At 43.5% G+C, this 22,432-nt stretch overlaps 1 protein-coding gene across 3 annotated transcripts in view; it reads left to right on the forward strand.

Moving 5' to 3' along the window:
• Positions 1 to 22,432, forward strand: part of EVA1A (eva-1 homolog A, regulator of programmed cell death) — a 189,025-nt gene that overhangs the window by 88,905 nt on the left and 77,688 nt on the right. The window lies entirely within an intron of this gene.

Raw genomic sequence — 22,432 nt, forward strand, 5'->3', positions numbered from 1 at the left:
GTTGCCTGTTCAAAAACAGTGCAAGAGAATCAAGAGCATGAAGCTCTGAATGCCTGCCTGGCTGTTGTTTCATTTGGCAGAAGCAGCAGGAATGTTAAACTTTTTTTTCCCTTGTCACTTCTTTGTTTTTGTTTGAAATGATTTAGCAAGAAACAGAAATATTGTCTATTCAAAGCCTTGCAAATTTTCTTGCCAGGGAGTTGACACTGCTATATTATTTTTTTCATAAACAGATTGGAGAGAATCTCATTCTCATGGGGATGTGAGCTCCATAATTCAAAATCAGGAACAAACCAAATAGGGCCCCATGATGTATTTCCAAGAAGATATCTCCTTCAAAGCCCTATGCAGCCTTCACGCATTGTGGTTCTGATCCCAAAGCCTACTATAGAAGGCATTGTTGATCTCTTCGCATGACTTCAGCTTTCCTAGTTAAAGCCTAACTGCATCAGGAAATGAGTCATGCTTGAGAGCACAATATGCCCTGGTTTGATTTCCAATAGGTGAAATCTGCCTCATTATTTGAGGGTGTCCATGGTTCCCTCTCAAAACCATGATCTGAGCTGTCATGATTCAGCATGTCTGAGCTGATCATCAGACACATAATTCTCCTCTCAAAAAGCAAAATCCTTCAAAATATAAAGCCCAACTAAACAAGAAATCAAATTCTAGTTCCACATGGCCATGCTGGATCAAGGATCATTCTGGTATTCTCTTAAAAGAAATTATAAAACCAAGCAACTAGATGTTTTATAGCTTAAAGAATAAATGTGGTGTATTCCTGTTGGATATCTCCTTGTTTTGGGTTTTCATAAAGATGCATGCATGCGTTATTACTCCTGCTGTGATGTTCTCTCACTTTCACAAAACCCATGGGAGTGAAAAGGGACTGGCTTTGACTAAGTCATGGCCTGAGCCAGTGATGGAGCAACTTTTGGGAGGGCAGGGCCAACCCAGGGAGCTCAGCTGCATGCAATGTACTGTGGACCAGAAGGGCTGGAGCCAGGATCCACCCCTTCTGAGCCCTCATTTAAGGGTTGGCATTGAGGTGAGGGGGTCTTCTTGGAGGTCCCTGCATGCCTGAGGCCTTCCAAAGGTAAGCGGTTCTTTTCCTTCATTCCTGTGTACACAGCCGCAGCATTTGGGCTCGTTCTCATTTACTGTAGACAAAGATTTTGCCACCCTGTTATTATCACGTTGCTTTCCATCCCATTATAGCATGGCAACTGCTAAAAGTGACTCAGATGGATTTCTTTTGATTTAGGCCAATCTCTTCTGTCACCTTTGTCTGGATACGTATCTTATTTTCCCACCTCTCACAGTTAAAGATGCTGGATTCATGCAGAGTGGGTTTGTGGCTTTGATGGTTTTTGCTGGAGAGAAGTGAAAGACACAGAGTAGTCCCAGTGTCACCTGGAAGCAAGGCAGATGTACATCACAGGTTTCTCTGGGCATCGCTTCAGCCGTGGTCTGACTGACCATGTCACTTGTCTTACCTGCGACAAAAAAACTGATGGGTCCGTGCCAACAGTTACTGACCATCAGTGCCTCTTCAGAAGAGGTGGTAAGAGCAAGCCCACTGATGGATGTGCTGTGTGCATGGGAGGACCTTCAAACAGCCATTTTCCTTGTGAGAAACTTTACTAGCTGTAGGTTCAGGGCAGCTGAACTCAGCTCTTGGTGCTAAAGCATGAACAGGGCTGGACAGAGAATAATGTCTCTCGCTGACAGCAATTCCTGAAAAAAGAAAAAAATCAAATGAGGGATTACTTTGTGAGGTGGTAAAGGATTATATAAATTCAAAACTTGTATTGTGAGCAGAAATCGTGGTCCTTTTGCTGAGGTGGGCTTTACGACTGCTGTTAGTGCTGGTGCAGTTTGCATAGAGAAGCTGTGAACAGCAAGTGATGTGACATCTCCAAGTCCTGATAGGAGTACATCTGAAAAAGTCTCTTGGAATCTTCTTCTGTGACTTTTCAGGAGGAGCTGAGCCCTATTCCTAATCTCCTGCCTTCTTCAAGAGATAAATAGGTAAGGCAACAGCTCTGGTTTCTTATTAGCTAGTTCCAGATTTCTTGGAGATTCATTCCTACAGCCTCTGTGTTTTATTGGTTGTAAGAATACCTTCCAGACATAAAGAATTAAATTGATGAATCTGGCTTAAAGGAAAAGTGTTGTTGCATGAGCTTTAACAAGACCAAGTGCAGCGTCTTGCATTTCTGTTCCAAAAACTCCGTGCATCGCTACAGGCCTGGGGCAGAGCAGCTAGAAAGCAGCATGGCAGGAAAGTATCTGGGGGTGCTGGCTGACAGCTGGCTGAATGTGAACCAGCAGTGTGTGCAGGTGGCCAAGAGTACCAAGAGCATCCTGGCCTCTGTCACAAACAGTGCGGTGAGCAGGACTAGTGAGCTGATCTGTATTGACGTTGGTGAGGCTGCACATTGAGTACTGTGTTCAGTTGTGGGCCTCTGACTACAGAGATGACGTTGGGGCCCTGGAGCATGTCCAGAGAAGGACGGTTAAGCTGTGAAGGATCTGGAGCACCGCCCTCATGGGGAGTGGCTGAGGAAACTGGCATTGTTCAGTCTGGAGAAGTGGAGCTCAGGGGAGACCTTAAGATGCTGCACAGCTTCCTGAAATGAGGCTGTGACGAGGGGAGGATTGGCCTCTGCTCCCCAGTAATGGGTCAGACTAGATGATGTTGATGGTCTTTCCAATCTTGACAATTCTATGATTCTGCTGGTGTCATTATTGCAGTGAGTTTTGTACTTACTGATAAAAGTTATTGGATTTCTCACCTTTTCCTTTTTCTTATTTGTCTATTTATTATCTTTAAAGATTCTCTTTAACTCTCTAAACATCTTTCCTGCCTGGTGTTCTAGACTTTTTCTGCCTGTACTGAACTTCTAACCCAGCAGTGAGTTTAAAGAAAAGTTGCATTTTTGTCTCACGAGTGATATCACTTCATTCAAGGGAATATTTAAAGGTATGCATTATTTTTAAGTCCCACGTGTAAATACCATGAAAGTTTAACGTGTTCTCAAGTCCTTGAACAGGGCTTGTCTGTATGTAGCAAGAACAGCGCAATAAGAAGCGAGCAATCCAAGTGACTGCTGTCCTGCCTGCCAGACCTGACCCTTGCAGTCAATGTAAGCCTCTGGTCTTCAAAGGCATGATCAGAAATGGCCTGATGGGGGAAAGAAAAGGAGGGGGAGAAAAAAAAAGGAGATTGTGAATTTCTTTGTTTGTAGGCATGTTTCAGTGGTTTGGTTATCAGGTCTGCATAACTGGTAGTGGTAATGTTCTGTTAGACATGGCTATAACAAAATGGAGGAAGTCACAGGTAACTCAGTAAGGGAGCTTGATAAGTAAAGGATAAAGCATCACTGCAATCATCAGCCAGTGCTGTTTTATGGTAGCTTTGTGCTACTGAGAGACTAAAGAGGCCGATGAGAGGTGATGGAGATTATCTGGGGTGATCTCTGAGTACTTGGAAAAGCAGTTTGGCTAACTCCAAAATGTTGCGGTTAAATAAATATCCTATTTATGTTAGTCTAGAGGCAGGCTTTGTGTTAGATGAGAGCACTGACATTTTAGATGAGAGCCTTTTTAATCACAATGAGGAGAGAGGCTGAAGATCTGCACGAAGGCTCTCCTGTCATCTCAAAAGGGCCGTGCTGTTGTCCATTACCTCCTGCATAGTGAACTTGTCAGTGTTTCAGACTGCACGTACTTTTATTACTGCTAAAGTGCTTTCTCTTGGTATAAAAAACAATGTCCAGGATCCCCAACAAATGGGGAAAAAGCAGCTCCAGACTTCAAATTAAGAAGAAAACTTATTAGACACCTTTTGAAACAGAGCAATACAGGCAGCCTCTTGCTAGAGGAAGACACAATATATAGAAGGACTTCTTTTTGTCAGAAGTTACAAAATTGATTTTTGCCAGCAAACAAACATTTCAAGCAGCTTAGCTCCAAGGATATTAAACTGGATATACAGTGTTTGAAACTGTGTAACAGAATTCTTTTGCCATATGGTAAAGCAGAACTCAAAGGCACTCAGATTTTAAATTAAGGCCAAATAGTTTGACCTACCAAGTAATGAAGTAATAAGTAATTTTGGAATATAATCCCAAAATATAGCTACTTTCATTGTCAGAAATCAAGGTTCAGATGAGGTTTGGGAAGTATATTCAAAGCCTGAGTCTTATTTTTCTAAGATGATAGAAGCTTGTGTAGTTTTGTTTTTTTGTGCATCAAACCTGTGCTTCTGGTCAAGTTACGTGCATCTCTTATCCAGTCCCATGTAATGACTACAAATAATGAAACGTTCATGAAGTGGGATTCATCTAACCAAGTGCAGGCATAAAGCATAGAGATTTACAGTGTAAACGTTCCCATCTGAGAAAAATTACTTTTATTGGTAATTGAGAGGAGCAGCTGCCTTTGAGGCACAAATCATCTCATCCTAAAGCAGATGCCTGAAAGATGAACAGCATATTTGAGGTGACAGTTCCCCTGTGCTAACTGTAAACTGAGCTGCTTGTACCTAGTTGAGATATACAATCTATACACAGGACTTCTACAGTGCACATATCTACATCTGATTAGATGGCTTTCAACCACTATGTTCTTGGTCAAGTGCTCATTTTGGTCAAAATTACCACTGCCTTGTAATGATGATTACAACACCTGTCTTTTTTTTCCTTATGAGTCCTGATTTCCACTCCCACCGTTGGATTTTTCTGATCTTTTGTTCTTAGTTTTGTTGTAGATTGCCATGGACTGAAGTTGGTAGAGTGGGGGAGAGTGCAGAGTGGCTTTTCATTTGGTTATAGCATTTGTTTCCTGTTCCTGCAAGCAAATGGATGTATTGAACCTCCTTCCAGCCTTTTATATACTTCCATGAAGGGAAGGAAAAGAAAAAAGCCTTTTTCTTCTCTTCAGAAACTGAGATCATTCAGGAATTCTCAAAATTCATAGAACCTATTAGAGAAGCATATGTGTAATAGTGTAACTGCTCCATGATGGGTCGGACACATCAGTTTAAGGCTGATGTTTTCCAGCTTCTGAGGCTGTGACTTTTTCATCTTTACTGATGATTGAGCAACTTTCTTTATGGTTGCAGTTTCCTGGACCTTGGAGAGAAGCAAAGAAGGAAACTCCTCGTTAAGCAAGGTTCTTATAACTTGGATCAACAGTACAAATCTATTGGAGATCATTGATTAATTAAAGGAAAAGGCAAGATCTCTTGCTGGCCTGAGCTATAGTGAGACACTCAACTCTACTGATGGGCTTGAAGGTACCTGTTATGAACAGAGTCTGTAGTGGCTCTGCTATCATACATCAAGGAAGAATATGCTATAGAGGCAATGGCTTGTTTAGGTTTAAGGTTAGAGATTGCCCAAGAACGTGGATTGGGATGATGTGTCCAGGAACAAACTTAGCTCGGAGTTAGAAAAGCACAAACAGCCTAATTAGTTTGAAGATGAAGCTTGGTAAATGAGGTAATGGGAAGATGTCAGTGTGTGGCTCCTTTCTGTCTTTGCTCACCATACAACTCACTGTAGTGTGATCTGAATTGTACATCCAGAACAATCCGATCATGTCTGGCCTGGCTATCCCAGACAGCAGATTTTCATTACCAGGGAAGGATGAGCTTGTCTGATGTAGATTAGGATAAATAAATATTCTGAGGAAGCAGAGCTTGGCATCTCAGGTGGAGGAGGAGTAGGCAATGCTGTCACCTCTAGAGAAAGGCTTGGAAGCCCTTTAATTATTGCAGAGAAGAAATGGAGACCTGGAGATAAAAGTCATTGCCTTGGGGATAAGGAGGAAAGAAGAAGGGGCTGGAGGATGCTGAGAGAGTTCAAAGGACACTTTTTACAATGATGGAAGCAGAATGCCACCTTATAACTAGGGAAGCTTAGCAAGCCTGCTGCGGTCATTCACTTCAGCCTTACTGAAAATCGTGTAGGGCTTCTACTATGGAAGAAAAGAGTCCTATAGAGAGTTAGTTAAATTACTCTGATGCTCCTGACACACTCTGTTTTGTGTGCCTGAATCCTTTATTCCTTTTATGTTGTTGTTGTTGTACTTGATAAAGACCACCATCTAAAAGTGGAGTGGGTAAGGGGCTCAGCGTGGGGTTCTCACGTAGTGTAGGGGATGCTCCAGGGTTGTTTTGCCCAGAGGGTACAGGTGGAGGTACAGCCATGGCTGGTGTATGTGAAGACTTTGTGCAGGGGCTGATGGCAAGGACGGTGGGAAGGCAGGTGGGATTTCTTTTCCTTCTGATATTACCTACGTTTTCTTAGAGACTTTTAGAAATGTGTTAGTATGAACCCAGAATGCCTGCTGCAATAATTGTAATGCTAGACTAACATAAACCAAGATTTTATGATGGCTGACAAATCCTTGAGGTTTCTAACCTCAAAGAGTTGCTACTGTCAAATGATTTTCTCTGGCATACATATGCAAGTCCTTGGGGCTGAACAGCATTTTGCCAAATAGAGAACTGGTCCCAGACTGAGTGTGGCTTTGTGGGTCCCCCCCGGCTGTGCTGAGACCAGCCTACTCTGGGACACAGCCTTGAAAGCAATTGTAGTCCACTCTTAATGTCACCCAAGAAAAGCAGACCTACCTGCGAATGGCTGTGCAGGATGGCATTTGAACCTAATCCATTGTAAGGGAATCTTTCAAGAAGCATGGGGAGAGATAAGTGAAGCAGAGTTAAAGTGATGGGGATTATTTGTATGACGATATTTTTTTTCCCTGTATGCATAACTCTGCTATTGAGACTTTCTGTTCTTTGAATGATTATTCCTTTTACAGAGTTCTTTTAAAAGTTCTGAATAATTTACAGACATCTACTGTTTTATTGTCACAGCCAGCTTCTTCACCTGGGAACCTCACTGAACATCATCGTTAAATAGGGTTCCTGTTGATTTTTCCATGCATGTCAAGACAAGCAGAGTTGGTAATTGACTTTAATGTTATCAGATGTGAGGCTTCTTTACCGAGATGGCAGCAGGCAGCCAGTCTGCCATCCTCCTCCATGTGGGAGACTGCAGGCTGTGGTCCGAGGAATGTCTGAGCAATGGATGGCTGACCCTTCATTCAGCGATCTCCTTAACTGCCCCTAATTGAGGTTAATGCCAGAGGCATTGACACCTTGATGGGAACTCATTAGTGCCCGGAGGCTACTGCAGATTGCTGACAGCTCAGTACCATACCGGTTAGATGAAATGCAAAGGGAATGTTTGGCAATATGACTAACTAAGATATATTTGCATAGATCACATATGTGCTTTCTCTTTGACTTTTGAAAATGTACCAAGATAATGCCATTTTCTTCCACTGTTTATGGAAGGACTCTCAGCTGGCGATGTCTGTGAGCACCAGTCCATTTCTCTGCACATCTCCCACTGCCCTCCCAAAATAAAACTGTTTGTTTGCTTGCACACTTTTTCATCTCTCCACTTCAATGAGCAGACAAGAAATTCACTGTGATTTGGAAAACTCTTGCTCCTGAGTAGGAGAAGAGCACGATGGAGAGCGGATATAAACAGTGATTTTGTGAAAGCCACCAAAAATGATAAAATATGAGAACACGGTGATGGGGCCCTTTGGTACAACTGGGGCTTGTAAATGACTGCTGACATAGGGAGGGGAATAAAAAAAAAAAAAGGAGCTTCTCAGGGGTGTCTGTAGTCCCTTGATGAAAGATATCATAGGCATCAGATGCATACTTAATTGCTAGGAAGTGCACTAATGACTTACATCACTTGGCATGCCTACAGGCTGCCGCAAGGCCTATCCTGCTGTGCAGTGCACTGGTTTATTGAGAAGCCATCCCTGCTGTGAGTAATTCTGTGGCTACGTAGGCAGGGCTGGTGGATCTTGGGAGAAAGTGCAAAGACAGTTTACATAAAGGTTTGTGTCACAGGAGCTGAGTCTAAGATCTTTCAGCGTAAAGCCTTACCTGTGTGTGCCTCCTCCCTCCCCAGCAGTGGTGACTTTTACTGGTGGTGGTGACTTTGTTAGATGAGTAGAGCCATGCTTTGTCCTTCTGCTGGACATTCATCATGCAGTGCTTCTACCCAATCCTTTCTACATCCTGAAATGAAAGGCACCAGGATCAGGCAAGATAATTTGTCATTACGTGTTAGTCACCAGAGCTGGGGGCCTCTCTGGCCAAAAGAACTCAGGGAGGAGCTCCAAAGCAGGCAGACATTAACAGCTGACCTACATGAGTTAGTCAAGGGAGTTGATGCTGTGCCTTATATGAATTATGTGACTTGTATGACTGTTCTGATAATGGCTCACTGATGGATGTGTGGCCACTAAAGAACATTTCTCTTGTTCCTGTGCTCTCTTCTGTGAGAAGTGCTGTAGGACACAGAGGCTGATGTTTCCATGTCCTCCCACTACCCATGGGAAGTGCTTTTTCAACATTCGGTGGCATGCTGACGGTCTGGAGAGCCACTCTCCTCTCCCTCTTCATATATCTTCTTGTATTTCTGCTGGCTCTCTGAAGCCAGATGCAGTGGTATTTTATCTTCTGGCTGTATGGAGACTTTAGAACAGGCTTTAACATTCTTGGTATCCCTGTGCTCAGCAATGGGGAAGATCCACGGGAAGCCCCCTAAAGGAAATGTCTGCTCAGTGCAGGTGAACTTTCAGGACGCCCACTCCCCGCGTTAAGTGAGGAGGAGATTGCTGTGGCAGTTAACCCCAGCACACTCCATCTTCAGGAAAGGTCCAGTTTCCACTTTTCCTGTTTCTGTTTCAGGACCTCAGTTCATTCAAAGTGGACCCACCCAAACAGTCAATGCCCTTCAGACAGACACTTCAAATACTGTTGGCAGTGGCTACTTTTCATGTTGTGATTTAGTCATTGTTTGGCCAAGCCACTCTTGTTCAGCTCCTTTAATCTTTCCTCATAAATCAAGCTTCCCAGTCTCTGTTGTCTTTGTGTTGCTCTTTTCCTCAGTCACCTCTTTCTTGTAACAAGCACTGAGTAAGCTGCTGGCCTTTTTACCTTGGGGGCAGAAGCTTGTGATTTTTTTTTTTTGGCCATGTTAACGATGGATGCTGTTTCAGAATTGCTACCCAAGATCCATGGCTGAATCTCTTTCTGGAGTTTCACTCTCAGGTATCTTGATGCTCAGTATTTCACTTATTTACCCTCATTTTGGTGAACCCACATTTTCACCTTTTGGTGAACCCTTATTTACCCTCATTTTGATGGAAAGTAACAACTTCTGAAAGCCAGAGTATTTCTGCTGGGAAGCAGGATCCTGGGGGCTGATATCACAGCATCCCTTCCGGCTGGTAGTTTGCCTGGCTCTGCTAATATAAAGACGTGGGTACTTAAGGATGACTGATACTGCATAGTATAAATAGCAAAGCAAATCCCACTAAATCCCTTTAGAATATATTTAACTAAATTCCTAACGCATGAGGCCAGGCTGGGCCGTGTCTTATCTTTAAAAGCCATCTTACAGGTGGGTGCAAGAACTCTGGAGGCTGGTTAATCCAACCAGATGTAGCCTTGGTGCCTCCAGGGAAGGAGTGAGGGAGGGAGGACAAAGAGTTGGAGATTTCATTTGCTGGAAGTGTCACTCCATTGTGGTTCAAGCCGAAGCATCAGGGAGAGGAATATACCTGGTATGCAGCTCCATCTGGAGTCCAACAGATCTGTTATCTATCTATCTATCTGAAAAGTGAGCATCCTGACTGAGGCTGTAGTGATCTAGGGAGTGTGTATCAGGTACCAGGCAGTAGATGGAACTTACTCTGGCTAGTCCCTAGGTCACGTATATTTGCTTCAAGCTTTGACAAAATGGTTCTAGTATTTCTTTTCTAAAAAGAAAACATGAATAATTTTTTTTTTTTTGGAGGGTACATGAAAACTTAGAAGGAAAATGAATTGTCTCATACAAGGACCAAAAATATCCCAGCACATTATTAACCCTTCTCTATATTGACAATATTTGTGGTTTTTTTTTGGGGGGGGGGGGGGAACAGCTTAGTATTTGGCATGGCTCGTGGACACTGGCCTTAGACTTCCTCCTTGCCCAGAGAGATGGTGGAAACCCCATCGCTGGAATCACTGAGGGTCAGGCTGACAGGGCTCTGAGCGCCTGATGAGCTATAGGTGTTCATGGCAGGGGAGCCTTCCATCTAAAATGATTCTACGATTCTTAGCCCTAGCAGTTTGTCACAAGCTGTTTGGCACTGGGCAGCCACTGCAGGGCCCAGGGCTGCCAGCTGCTGGGCAAACCAGAGAAATAGCAGCGTCACCACCTCCCTTGGCCTTTCAGCTTATGCATGTAGTGCAGAAGTGATCACGCAGGTGTGGTGAGTCTCTGTCAGTGCCTGCGGTTCCTGTTGAACTTCAGTGGTGTGAAGCTTTGGGAAGTACAGGTGTTAAGCTCCTGCCCAACGTCTCCACTGTGGTCACGGTAATGAAGTCAGTCACGAATTCAATGGCTGTCCTGCATTTTTCCTTTATTTTTTTCATTCTTCTGGATTATTCTTATAATTCATAGAATGAAATAACAGAGATTAAATTCCCATCTCATGTGTTTGTGGATTTTATTTTTTTTTTTTCTCAGTGAAAAACCCAAACCATTCAGGGTTTATCCCAGGATTACACACTAACACACATTCCTTGATGTGCCCCATATTGATCAAAGGGTCCAAATCCTGCTGTGTGAAAGCTGTACCTGATACCCACAATTACAAAAGGCAGAATTTCTCCTTTCTCTATTACAGATAGCAAAACCTTCTGCAGATGCGTTGGGTGTCAGCGAAGAATGAAGTGCAGGGTGTTGGTACTGTGTTGTGACTGCTGAGAGGAGTGAGTCTCTCAGTAAATTGCAGTAGGAATAAGTAGTGTAAATTTTCTATCAGACATTAGCCTATTGCTATATTAACAAATGCGTGGATTCACTCTCCTTCATCACCTTGTAACTCTTTGTCCCTTAAGTTATCCTTAATTAGAAACTTCTGTTGCCTCTGACAGAAGACGAAACAGTGAAGGCACAGATATGTTTGAATTTTTGTTTTTATTTTCCTTCCTGTTCCCATTCGGTGTTGTCAGGGCAGTAATTTCTCTCCAAGCCACACTTCGGCACGTGCATATGTTTGTATTTAATTTCCAGATGGGGAGGCAGGCTTCTAATAGCAGCACAGTTTGCTGCTTTATAGCTCCGGATGACTGACTGACCTGCCTTTTGCAGATTGCCAGGAAACTCTGCCCCATACCTTGGGATGCCAACACACTCCTGTCTGAGCCAGGCTGTTTGAATTTCAACAAGGAGTGATTTACCTGTCCAGACTGCATGAAGGTTCAACAGTTCTCTACCTATGTGAGACTGGCTTGCCTTTGAATTCAGGGTCTTATGAACTGCTTTACTTCTTGGCATGATAGCTCTTTGTGGATGTGTTTCCCAAAGTCTTGAGCAGATAGATTTAGTTCAAGAAAATGTATTTAATTATCAGCACTGCTGAGTTTTGTTTGTTTGTTTGTTTGTTTGCTTTTCAGGGTAAAAAATATTTTTCTAAGAGGTGTTGGTGATGATTTCTCTCTGTTTTCCTGGAAGAGCTCCTCTGCAGGCTTCTCATTGCATCTCAGGTGTCTCATCCTGGCTTGGTGACTTGTATTTCCTCGTGGAGCAAGCTGTAGATCTCATTGTAGCCCAGTGCAACCCACAGATGCTTTTGAAGTTCAAGGCTAAAGGGTTGGACTAGCAGTGGATGCAGTCCTGAGTGTAAGCAGAGTGCGTAGACATATTGATCTGAATGGGAACGCAGTTGCAGATAGGTATGTCATTAAATGCTCTGATGCTGACCAGATGTAACTATATACATTATAATCACCACATATGGACTAGATAACCTGGCTTCCCTTTGTAGTCAGTATATGAAAAGAAATACACGGTTCTGGGTTGCAGCTCATTTCATTTTTAAAATGTCTCAGGCACCGTACAAGTGCTTATTTTTCTTTCATTGATGAAGGGGAACTGTGTTGACTGGAACAGACGTGTTATTAACATCTGTAGTTAGGTCTAATAAATCTTAACTTGGATTCTATAAAGTTATGTATTTTATGAACTGTTTGCCGTTTTTCTTAAAGAGTCCTCAAACCTCACAATATTTAAATGCAATTCTATTGTGTTGGTTATAAGTTTACTAATTTGCTTCAGATGTTTGTTATTTTTTTAAACTTACAAGAAGCTGTTAAAAAGTAGTTGTATCACAGAAAACCCACAAGTGAGATGTAGTTCAGTAACATCTACTTTAGGGCAATAAGCCTCTTCTGAAGAGCGTGTATTTGCTGCTGTTGTACTCAGTTCTGTAGGATGGGATTCAGTTTCTCATTCTGCTACCAATTGTAGCCGCCTGGAGGCAGATGAAATATCAAAGCTCCTATTATAGGCAGTGAGCCTAAGAAACTTTGTTTTTATACCAACTAGATACAAGAGTTCATTTCCCTATATATATGTGCATTGAGATATTTTAGACAATGTTTTTCCTCATAGAGTCTACCTATTATTTGCAGACCTTGTCTTTGTTGGAGCCCAGGCCTTTAAAATCATTCTGCACTAAAGTTTAACAGGATTGTGGGTATTTGCAGGGTTGAATTGCTCTCAGACTGTCAAGATCTGATCAGTGCTGACACTTACAGAATCATATAATCACAGAATTGTAGGGGTTGGAAGGGATCTCTGGGGATCATCTAGTTCACCTCCACCCCCACTAAACCAGGTTCCCTTCAGGAGTTTGCAGTCAGGAGTTCGTACACCTGACAGCCATGTGAATGTTCACATTGCAGCCACGTAAATGTTTGTCTGAATTCGGAGCTGGCTCCCCAGATTCTTGTCACTCTGTGAGGAGGAAACCCTGGGGAAAGGGTTTGTATTTTTCTAAGGGATACGCCGGTCCTAATATAGTGTCATTTCTCTGGCAGCCATCCCTGTGGAGAATAGTGGGAATGTAAGAAAGGCTGTTACCATTGCTATTTCATATTTGCTTTTACCAGTCTTTGAAAACAACAAATCCCAAAAATGGACATGGTAGTGTTATCCTGCCTGTGGCACAGAAAAGCAAGGGGATCAATCTCTGTTTTAAGATATCAAAAGAATCCATGTCCTTCTGAAGAGCATTTCCTTTTTCCAGTCAGCGATAAAAGAAAAACATTCCCATTCTTTTTATTTCAGTGGAAAACTACTAAACTCAAAAGCAAGGGTTTGGTGTTAGGGCTGTAGTCCTAACATTGGAAACATAATTATTTCCAACAAGAACTACTCTGAACCAACTAAAGAATAGGAATTTGTCCTACAGTCAAAAGCTCCTTGAGGTATTTTACAGTAAATTTATGTAGTAACGCGATGTTCTGGTCATACTCCAGCCAAATCTGCGAGAAGAAATCTGCTTGGGCATCCTGTGCCACCTGGAGAAAGGTCTAGGCAGGAGGAGAGGACATCCCAGTCAACAAGCCCTACACTGGGGAGCATTTTCCTGCCTTGGATCCCATGGTCCCGTAAGAGCAAGGGATCCAGGAGGGTAGAACACTCACCCAGCAGCTCAATGCATCCTTTTCCTGGGTGCCCGTTCTCAGACAGCAGCTGCACTGTGTGCTGCTCTCTGGTCCACTGAGGGCAGGGGGATTCTTCTGTCTGATACTAATGACTTTGCCCGTGTTTGGATGGAAAAAGTTGTTGGAGAACCTCCACCATTATTGTGAATGGACACCAAGCTAGGCTACTTTGAAAAGTTTAAAAACACAGACTTCTCAGACCAGTGGGTTTTTTGGCCACTCAATTAACATTTATTTCTTCAGTAATAATTTTTTAAAAATATAACATTTTTTATTAAACATTCCCTGTTCAGTCTACACGCCAATTTGCATTGGAGGTGCCTGGGATCAGATCCAGAAAGCCGGAAGGATCTGGAGTGTTTTTAGTCATTAACCAAGGATGTGTCTGAAAAGAAGTTTGGAGCTCAGAAATGAAGAAGGCGATAGAATTACCTTTCTAGTCAAGGTTTGAATCTCTTTTTAGACAAGAGCTCTTGCAGATAGAAAGGCCAAACTCCCCACTTGTGCTGGGCGAACAGGTCAGTAAAGGATAATGTCTGATCAGCGTGTAGGATTTGCTGAAAAATCTTTCAGTGGAGCCAGCAGGTTTGAAGTCAGGTCTCAGAAGATTCTGTTCTGCAACAAACACAGAGAAACAGCAGTATTATAGACCAAGGTGTCCATTTTGGTTATTATGATGCAATTATGACTGATTCTTAGTCCACAAACTCACCCTGTTTCCTTAGCTTGCCTAGCAGTTTTTATGAACAAAACATACTATTGAAAGGGAGCTGTACATAATGTGGTTTCCTGAGCCTTTAAACATCATCAAAAGCAGCGGAGCCAAAGTAATCACTCCTAGTAAACAAACACATTTGGAGTCTGAATCTGAATCCAGTGTAAGTGTAATAACCTACCTTCATTTGCATCCTTTGGTGACTAAGGTTTTGCAGTGAGATTACAGCCTGAAGGTTCCAAGTTAATAACTTCAGCTGTGTGCCTTTTGGTTTTATACAACCCATAAACCGTCAGAAAATGTATTGCTCTGATTTAGTCTCAAACTTCCTGGAGTGGATGAGAGCTGTGGCCCTCATGATAGATAGCAGATGCTAATATTTAGCGAATTATAATGCAAGCCGCAGAAAAGTAGAGAGGAAAATATATTCCCAATATTATTCCTAATAATTAATGTAAAGAGCCAAGGAATAGTTGAGAGGGGAGGCAGTGTCCCTGACTTCCCTCTTGCATGGATAAGCTGCTGCTGTCCTGATCGAGGGCCCACATGGATCCCTCCAGAACCAATCTTACTCTTGGCAGTAACTCAGGACGTGCAAATTCCCAGCCTGATGGTTTCCAGCCGTCTGGTGGTGATGGAGGCTGTATTCAAGGCAGCTGAATCAGCTTATGGCTAGAGTTTGACTGTTGTTTGCAGGAACTTCTCCAATGCCTCTGTGCCATCTGCTCCTTGCATAGGGTGGGTATTTTACAACACCATTTTTCTGTCATCACTTTCCAGATAGTCACTTCTCAGGGAACTAAACTATCCTCTGTCTTACACCCAACCAGTGAGGGCATATCCCCATTCCAAAGCTGCCTTTGCCTGGCATATGCTGTCCTGGAAGAGCTGTATTCCCTGTGTACAGATAGGACTGTTCTGGTGGGTGCTGTGCAAAATCAAGTCAGGCCTTGAGGCATGGGTTTGTACAGCTGGGAAGTGGATGCTGTGCCATAAAGCAGAGGCTGGGCTGACCTCTGGCCTCTTTTTGTGACCTAAAAGAGAGGCAGCTGGGATGTGGATGATGCTGACCAGCTGTGCCTGCTGCTTGTGCTTTGCAATGGGAACAGGGCTATGCAGAGTGGGGAACAGACAGAAAGGAATGAGAAGGGCAAGTCTCACTTGAGATATGATGGATCTGCGGAGGATGGGGTTGCTTCCTTTTTATTTTTATTGTTTTGTGTTGGTTTTTTTGGCCTGTGAAGTCTGTACTTACATTGTGTTCTGCCAAGAAGTTGAGCTTTTCACCTGCAATATTATATGCAGAGAAGATGCTTATTCATAGAATCATAAAATGGCTCCCTTTAGGTACTGCAGGCTGCACTGAGGTCACCCCGCAGCTTCTCTTCTCCTGGCTGAACAAGCCCAGCTCCCTCAGCCTGTCTTTGTAGTGGAGGTGCTGCAGCCCCAGATCATCTTTGTGGCTCCTCTGGACCCTCTCCAACAGCTCCCTGTCTTTCTTGTACTGGGGGCTCCAGACCTGGATGCAGTGCTGCAGATGGGGCCTCACGAGGGCAGAGTAGAGAGGGACAACCACCTCCCTGTCCCTGCTGGCCACCCCTCTGCTGACAGAGTCCAGGATACCATTTGCTTTCCGAGCTGGTGTTCAGTTTTTCACACCCAGAACCCCCAGGTCCTTCTCTGCAGGGCTGCTCTCAAGCACCGCTCCTTCCAGTCTGTATGGATACCTGGGATTCCTCTGGCCCAAGTGCCAAACTCTGCACTTTGCCGTGTTGAACCTCATCAGGTTCCCCCTGCCCACCTTTCCAGCCTCTCGAGGTCCCTCTGAATGGGCTCCCTTCCTTCCACCATGCGGACTGCACCGCTCAGCTTGGTGTTGTCAGCAAATGGCTGAGGCTGCCCTCGATTCCGCCATCGCTGTCATGATGAAGATGTTACAGAGCACCGCTCCCAAGACAGAACCCTGGGGACGCCGCTCATTACCAGCCTCCACCTGGACACAGAGCCATTGAAGACCACCCTCTGTCTGCAGCCATTCAACCAATTCCTTTTCCACCAGGTGGTCCACCTGTCAAATCCACATCTCTCTTTGACCATGTCAAAGGCCTCGGTCAAGTCCAGCTAACTGACGTCGGTCACCTTGTCCACCGACACCATCACTCCATCACAGAAGGCCACCATACTGGTCAAGCATGACCTTGCCCTGGTGAAGCCATGCTGGCTGTCTCGGATCACATGCCCATTCCTCATGTGATCAAGCATGTCGTGCAGGAGGATCTGTTCCATCATCTTCCCAGTCACAGAGGTGAGACTCACCGGCCTGTAGTTCCCCGGGTCCTTCTTGCTCCCTTATAAATGGGAGTGATGTGATCCTTTCTCCAGTCATCCGGGACCTCACCTGATAGCCACAACTGTTCAGATTTAATGGAGAGTGGCCGGGCAACCACCTCAGGCAGCTCCTTCAGAACGCTGGGATGCACACCATCCGACACCATAGACTTGTATGCATTCAGTCTCATGAGGTGGTCTTGGACCTGCTCTGCCCTTACAGTGGGGAGGGATTTACTGCCCGAGTCCCCACCTAACCATGGCTCAGAGGAGCAGAGGCTGCAGTGTGCTGTGGGACTGATGTGTGCCTTTGCTCTGTCTACTACAGCAATGGAAAATGCCTGCTTCATGCACCATCACTGCGCTTAACCCACGGCTGGAAAGAGGAGCGCTCATAGGTGGGGGGAATAACGATGACTTTAGGTACTGCTCTGGGATCGGAAGTGTAAAATGGCATATGTATGGAGCTGAATATGAAGAGTAAAGCTTTGCTTGCAATGGAATTTGCAATTCAGGTATTTTTCCACCATTTGTGAGAAATGCATTCTGTCATTGATCAGAGGTGCAGTCTTGATGCCTCTGAAAGATGAGGATTAGAAGTTTGCAGTCTGTGTCTGGTGTTATGTGTTTGTGCTTGGCCTCATAAGGTGAGAATTAAAGTTTCCTGTGTGATTATGTAGAAACTGTAGAAAAACATGCATAAAACTAAATTGTGGGTCATGCATTTCAGATGCTGGAAAGGAGAAATGGTTGATAGCCTGTGGCAAAATCTGATTGTGTATATATATATATATATGTATGAATGTGTGACTGCAAAAGATCAGGAGAAGGCATAAGCATCTGATCTAGAGTGCGTGTACTGGAGAGGCAGATTTGTAGCATATGTTGAGAGCTTATAGGGAACAGACCATGCAGTATCTGATACCACAAGCAGAGAGAGTGCACTGGAAACTTCGTTCTCCTGGGAAAAAGACTGTGGAGCAACATTTATTTTTAAGAGGCACCTTTATGTTTTATTTATTTGTGCTTTCTGCCATGGTATTTGATAGCATTGCTTTTCACTGCTTGGAGACATGATGCTTGGGAAGGCAGGCTTGGAGAGTACCTGTCTTCCACATAGGCCCATTTTCCATCTGTTGCATTCCATACTATTCCCATTGTTTGACCCTTCTACATCCTGAGAGCAACTTGTGTGTAGTTAGGTTTAGCTGAGGAAGTATGTCCTGGGAGAGAGACACTGGAGAAAGATGTCAGAGATGGATAGATCCAAGGAGCAGGCCAGCGATGTGCTCACAGGTAGAAAGCCCAGCCCTTTCTTCTGAGTTTAAAAATACATTAACATGAAAACTGCACATTATCAAACTCTTGTATGCTCAAATCAGAGCAGCAGTGCCATAAATAAACCTTCTCCTCATTCTGGTTCCTTCCTCATGATACACAAGGGAGGTGGCTGTCCTGCTTGTGCACTCCCTCTGCTTCCCCTGACAGCCTTTGTTAGAAGGGAACTGAAATGCTTTGCTGTCCTCCTCTGGCTTGAGTAAGCAGGAGCCTTGGAAAGGTGCTTACCTCTTGGTTTACAGGAGGTGGCAGGCAGAGGCACAGCTGTAAAGAAATACAGAGAAAAACTTGAGGTGAAACTGCGAGGAAGGGATCATTGCTGGGAGAGAGGCACTGGGAAAGACTATAGGAATGGGATTGACAAGAGCAAAGAGACAGATGATGGCAATCAGAAGAAGATGGGACTGGCGGAAAGGGAATAGAAAACTCTGAGAGAACAAATGATTCAGTAATTTTGTAGATAATACATGATACTTGAGCCAATATTCCTATACATTTTTGTTTGTTTGTTCTTAATTCCTGCTCTGATCTGTGGGCAACTGCAGAATAATTGTTTTTATTGTTGTGTGCCTGATTTTCCCTATTTCTGAAACAGGGATAAGGGCCATTAGCAACCTTACAGCAGGTGAGAACATCTTAAGATCCTTGCCTGGCAGTGCTGACATTTGAGTGTTGTTGATGGATGCTTGGAAATAGGCTGTCTCTGTGAATACTTCTGAGATAATCTTGAGTGTACTCGAGTTTGGCACCTTCTAGAGCATGTACACCAAACCTACACAAGATGGGTTCCTGGCAGTCTGATCTAGTGGTAGGCAACCCTGCCCATGGAAGGAGGCTGGAACTGGAAGTCCTTTGAGGTCCCTTTCAACCCAAGCTATTCTGTGATATGGTTTTATGATTCTACTGTCTGACACTGATACTCATGCCCATAACTGTTTTGCCTCCTCATGACAGATTTTGCAATGTCTGGTGAATGTGAGGTTTCGTGAGGAGGGTGAGCAGCAGAGCCCTGAGCACATCATGAAGGACCAATCAGCCACAAGTTTTGACTGCAGCTCCAAAAGTATAAGTGATGGATGTCTCTGCCTACAACAGTGGTGGAGAACTGAGCAGACCTAGGTGACCTTAGGCTCATCATATATTCCCTCTGTGCTTCAGGTCTCTATTAAAAAAGGGAAAAAAAGAACATTGTCTAGGAAGGTGATGTGTGCCCTCCTATAGGGAACTACTGGAAGTCCCTTCCAACCCATACAACTCTGATTCTGTGAGAACTTACAGTAGGAAGCGATGAGGTGTTGTGAGAGTCCATGAAATACGTGTGGTTGGCATCTACCAGTCATCGTGCCATTCAGTTTGCTGCACTCTACCCTCAGTCAATGATCGTTATCGTCGCTCAGAGACTCAAAGGGATTTTAACAAATTGTCCGAGATGTGCTGCTTCTCATTTCAGTAAGTCTTAGTTGAGACAACAGAGGCAAATAATTCAGTGTTCCAGTGTTGACAGAAAAGTGTCACAGAAGCTCGTAGCAAGTCTCAGAAGCTAATATTAATAGCTAGCCCATTTTGATCTTTGTTGTCTTGCTTTTCTCATATCATTAGTCACAGGTTGTCGTTTTGAGATGTCTTAGCATCCATAACCACAGACTGAAGGTAAAGAAATAGCAGCTTTGAGGATCTTAGCCCTAGCAGCCTGTCTTAAGATGGCACTCCGTTCTCTTTTCAGAACTCAAATAAATGATGAAGCTTTCAGGTATAAGTATTTCAGATACAGTTGTGACTATTAAGCTCATGACTGTGCATGCTTCAGTCATTCTTCTATGCCTTATTTCTCTCTACAACTATCTGAAGGGAGGTTGTAGTGAGGTGGGGTTGGTTGCTTCTCGTATGTAACTAGCAATAGGGCTAGAAGGAATGGCCTCAAATTGCACCAGGGGAGATTCAGGTTGGGTGTTAGAAAATATTTCCATGAAGTAGTGGTCAGGTGCTGGAATGGGCTGCCCAGGGAGGTGGTGGTCTTGAACACCTGCCTAACCTGTAGGTGTTCAAGAACCATTTAGATGTTGTAACGAGAGAGATGATTTAGTGGGAAATATGGTGGAAGGTGCACAGTTGGACTGGATGATCTTGGACGATTCTTGGTGATTCTATGATTCTATACCTTATGTGTGTAGCAGGTATGTTGACTAGTGGGACGGGGTAAGAAGCAAGAATCCAATAACTCAGTGTTCAATTGCTTGAAAACTTCCCTTGGCCCACACATTTTCTGAACCAAGGCAGAACTTGGCCTTTATTTCTCCCACTCCTATGCTGTTGCAGAACTGCCCAGGTAATCATTGCATTTATGCCAGTCTGAGTCACAGGGCAGCTGGCATGAGCTGTTCTGTTCGTTTTACTTTGGATGAGTCTGTCTACTTTAAAAATGTAGGCCTCCTTGAAAAGGATACTTTTTCTCCTCTGAGTTTTGACTTATTTTGGCTGCTGTAGTGTTTCTAAACTTGAGGAACTTTGTTGAAACAGCTTTTTATTTTCTGCTGATGGAAATTCACATTTATGTTTGCTTAGGGAACAATACGAAGCATTGAAGAGCTCTTTCTTCATGACCCTGAATCCCACAAAATGTTGATGGTTCAAATGTTAAACTGGTTCAGAATCCTGTTCTTATAATGGTTTGCATTACAAGCTTACAGAGATCTCTGCAATGAGTTGCTCTAGGCAGTAGCTTTTTTATGTGCCAAGCTACCTTACTGCTCTTCCTGTGAGTTAGTTGACTTTCACCAAGTTAGGAAACATCCATAAGCAGAGCTTTGAATGGAAGTGACATATTTACCTCGCCTTGTCTCCTTTCATCCTGTTTTAGACCTCAAACTGTCTAACAGCATTAGGGAACCCCACGGAATGAGAACTTCAAGTCAATGCTGCTGAATTTACCAAGGCACTGTGCTATTTCCTGATGCTAACATTAGCTGAATGCTTTGGGAGTGGGCTGGAATGCTGCTTCTGTGAGGCAGATTTCAGGGATGTAGGAAACAGGAAAATCCTAGAAATAGAACTTGGAAAAATGTGTCTGCTGCCTTATTGCAGTTATCAAGAAAGGTGACTGGCCTACAGACAGTTATCTGTTATCAGTCTGTTATCAGAGGACTGAGAAAAAATGTCTTGAAGATCTTTAAGAATTGATTGCACTGATCTTTAAGAAAAATCAACAATCCATAGCCAACATTGTATTGATCTGTAAGAATAACCAGCAGTCAGTAAACGAGCTAGTAACTATTGCACAAGTTTGGCTTCCATCTCCAGTAGAGTGGTCTAAGTAAGGAAAGGAGAATTTACTGTGCCATGCATGCGCTTGGAGCCGTGTGTATTTTAGCTAACCCTCAAAACAGTTGCCAAAGCAGAGTGTAAGTGGTAAGAAAAGGAGTAAGTTTTGTTGTAATAGAACAGTGCAGAAAATACTAAATAATAAATATTTCTATGAGCAGTTAAAATAAACTTCATTCTTGTTGAAGAATTTATTGAGCTTTCTGTGCAACTCAGAACACATTTTGGTTATTAATTCAATTCCTTTAGTAGCGTATAGGAAGTATGAGGATCCTCTACGTCAGTTAACTTCACCCTTCAAAAATTAAGGAACACAAATAACATGCACATGGATTTGTATGAAACAAACCCTGCCTAGTTTGATCCGTCTGCAGTATGAATAGATGAAAAGAAGTTGGGCATTTGATCTGCATCAATAAGACGTGTGTTCACGTATTAAGACAATTAATGTATAGTATAATGAATACTGAGCTGAAAAATTAATTTAGATTGACTGGAGATGAAAATTATAAAATAGTCTGGAAGGACCCAAAACTCACAGTGATGAGTACATGCTAATACTTGGTGGGGTGGATCCAGTGTTAATGTGTTTGCTTAAAATCTCTCTTAACAGTTTGGAAAGAGGGTTGGCTATGAGGTAAGGTCTTTGCCTGGACAGTACCCATCTTGGGATGGATCATACTTACAAGTTTTGATTTGGCAAATTTTGGATAAATAAGGATCAGAGAAAGTGGTGCCAAAAAGTTCAGTCTGGGGGTCATGTCTAAGGTCCTAATTGCACCTGTGTGTGTGTAGACACTCCAGAGTCTGTGTCTGAGGGCTGCCACTTGGAGCAAGCAATTTTTCTTGGTTTCCACTTTGGGAACCAGGTGGTTCAGCCTCTCCCACTTCCTTACCTACTGTTTGCCCAACTTTGTGCACACTGTATTCCCTGTACCAGAACTGAGATTCCTCTGGCTGACCCAATCAGCATCCTGGTTCTGGCAGCTCAACAAGTCTATGATTCTAGCACATAACTTGGTACTACTGACCTTTTCTGACAGAGCTGGTGAAGCAGTAAAGAGGTGGTTGGACTTGATGGTCTGAAGGTCGTTTTCAACCTCAGCAGTTCTATGAAAGAGATG

Source organism: Lagopus leucura, unplaced genomic scaffold, assembly GCF_019238085.1.
Source record: "Lagopus leucura isolate 7727_CA_CO unplaced genomic scaffold, USGS_WTPT01 Super-Scaffold_100038, whole genome shotgun sequence".
Classification (NCBI taxonomy): Eukaryota; Metazoa; Chordata; class Aves; order Galliformes; family Phasianidae; genus Lagopus; species Lagopus leucura.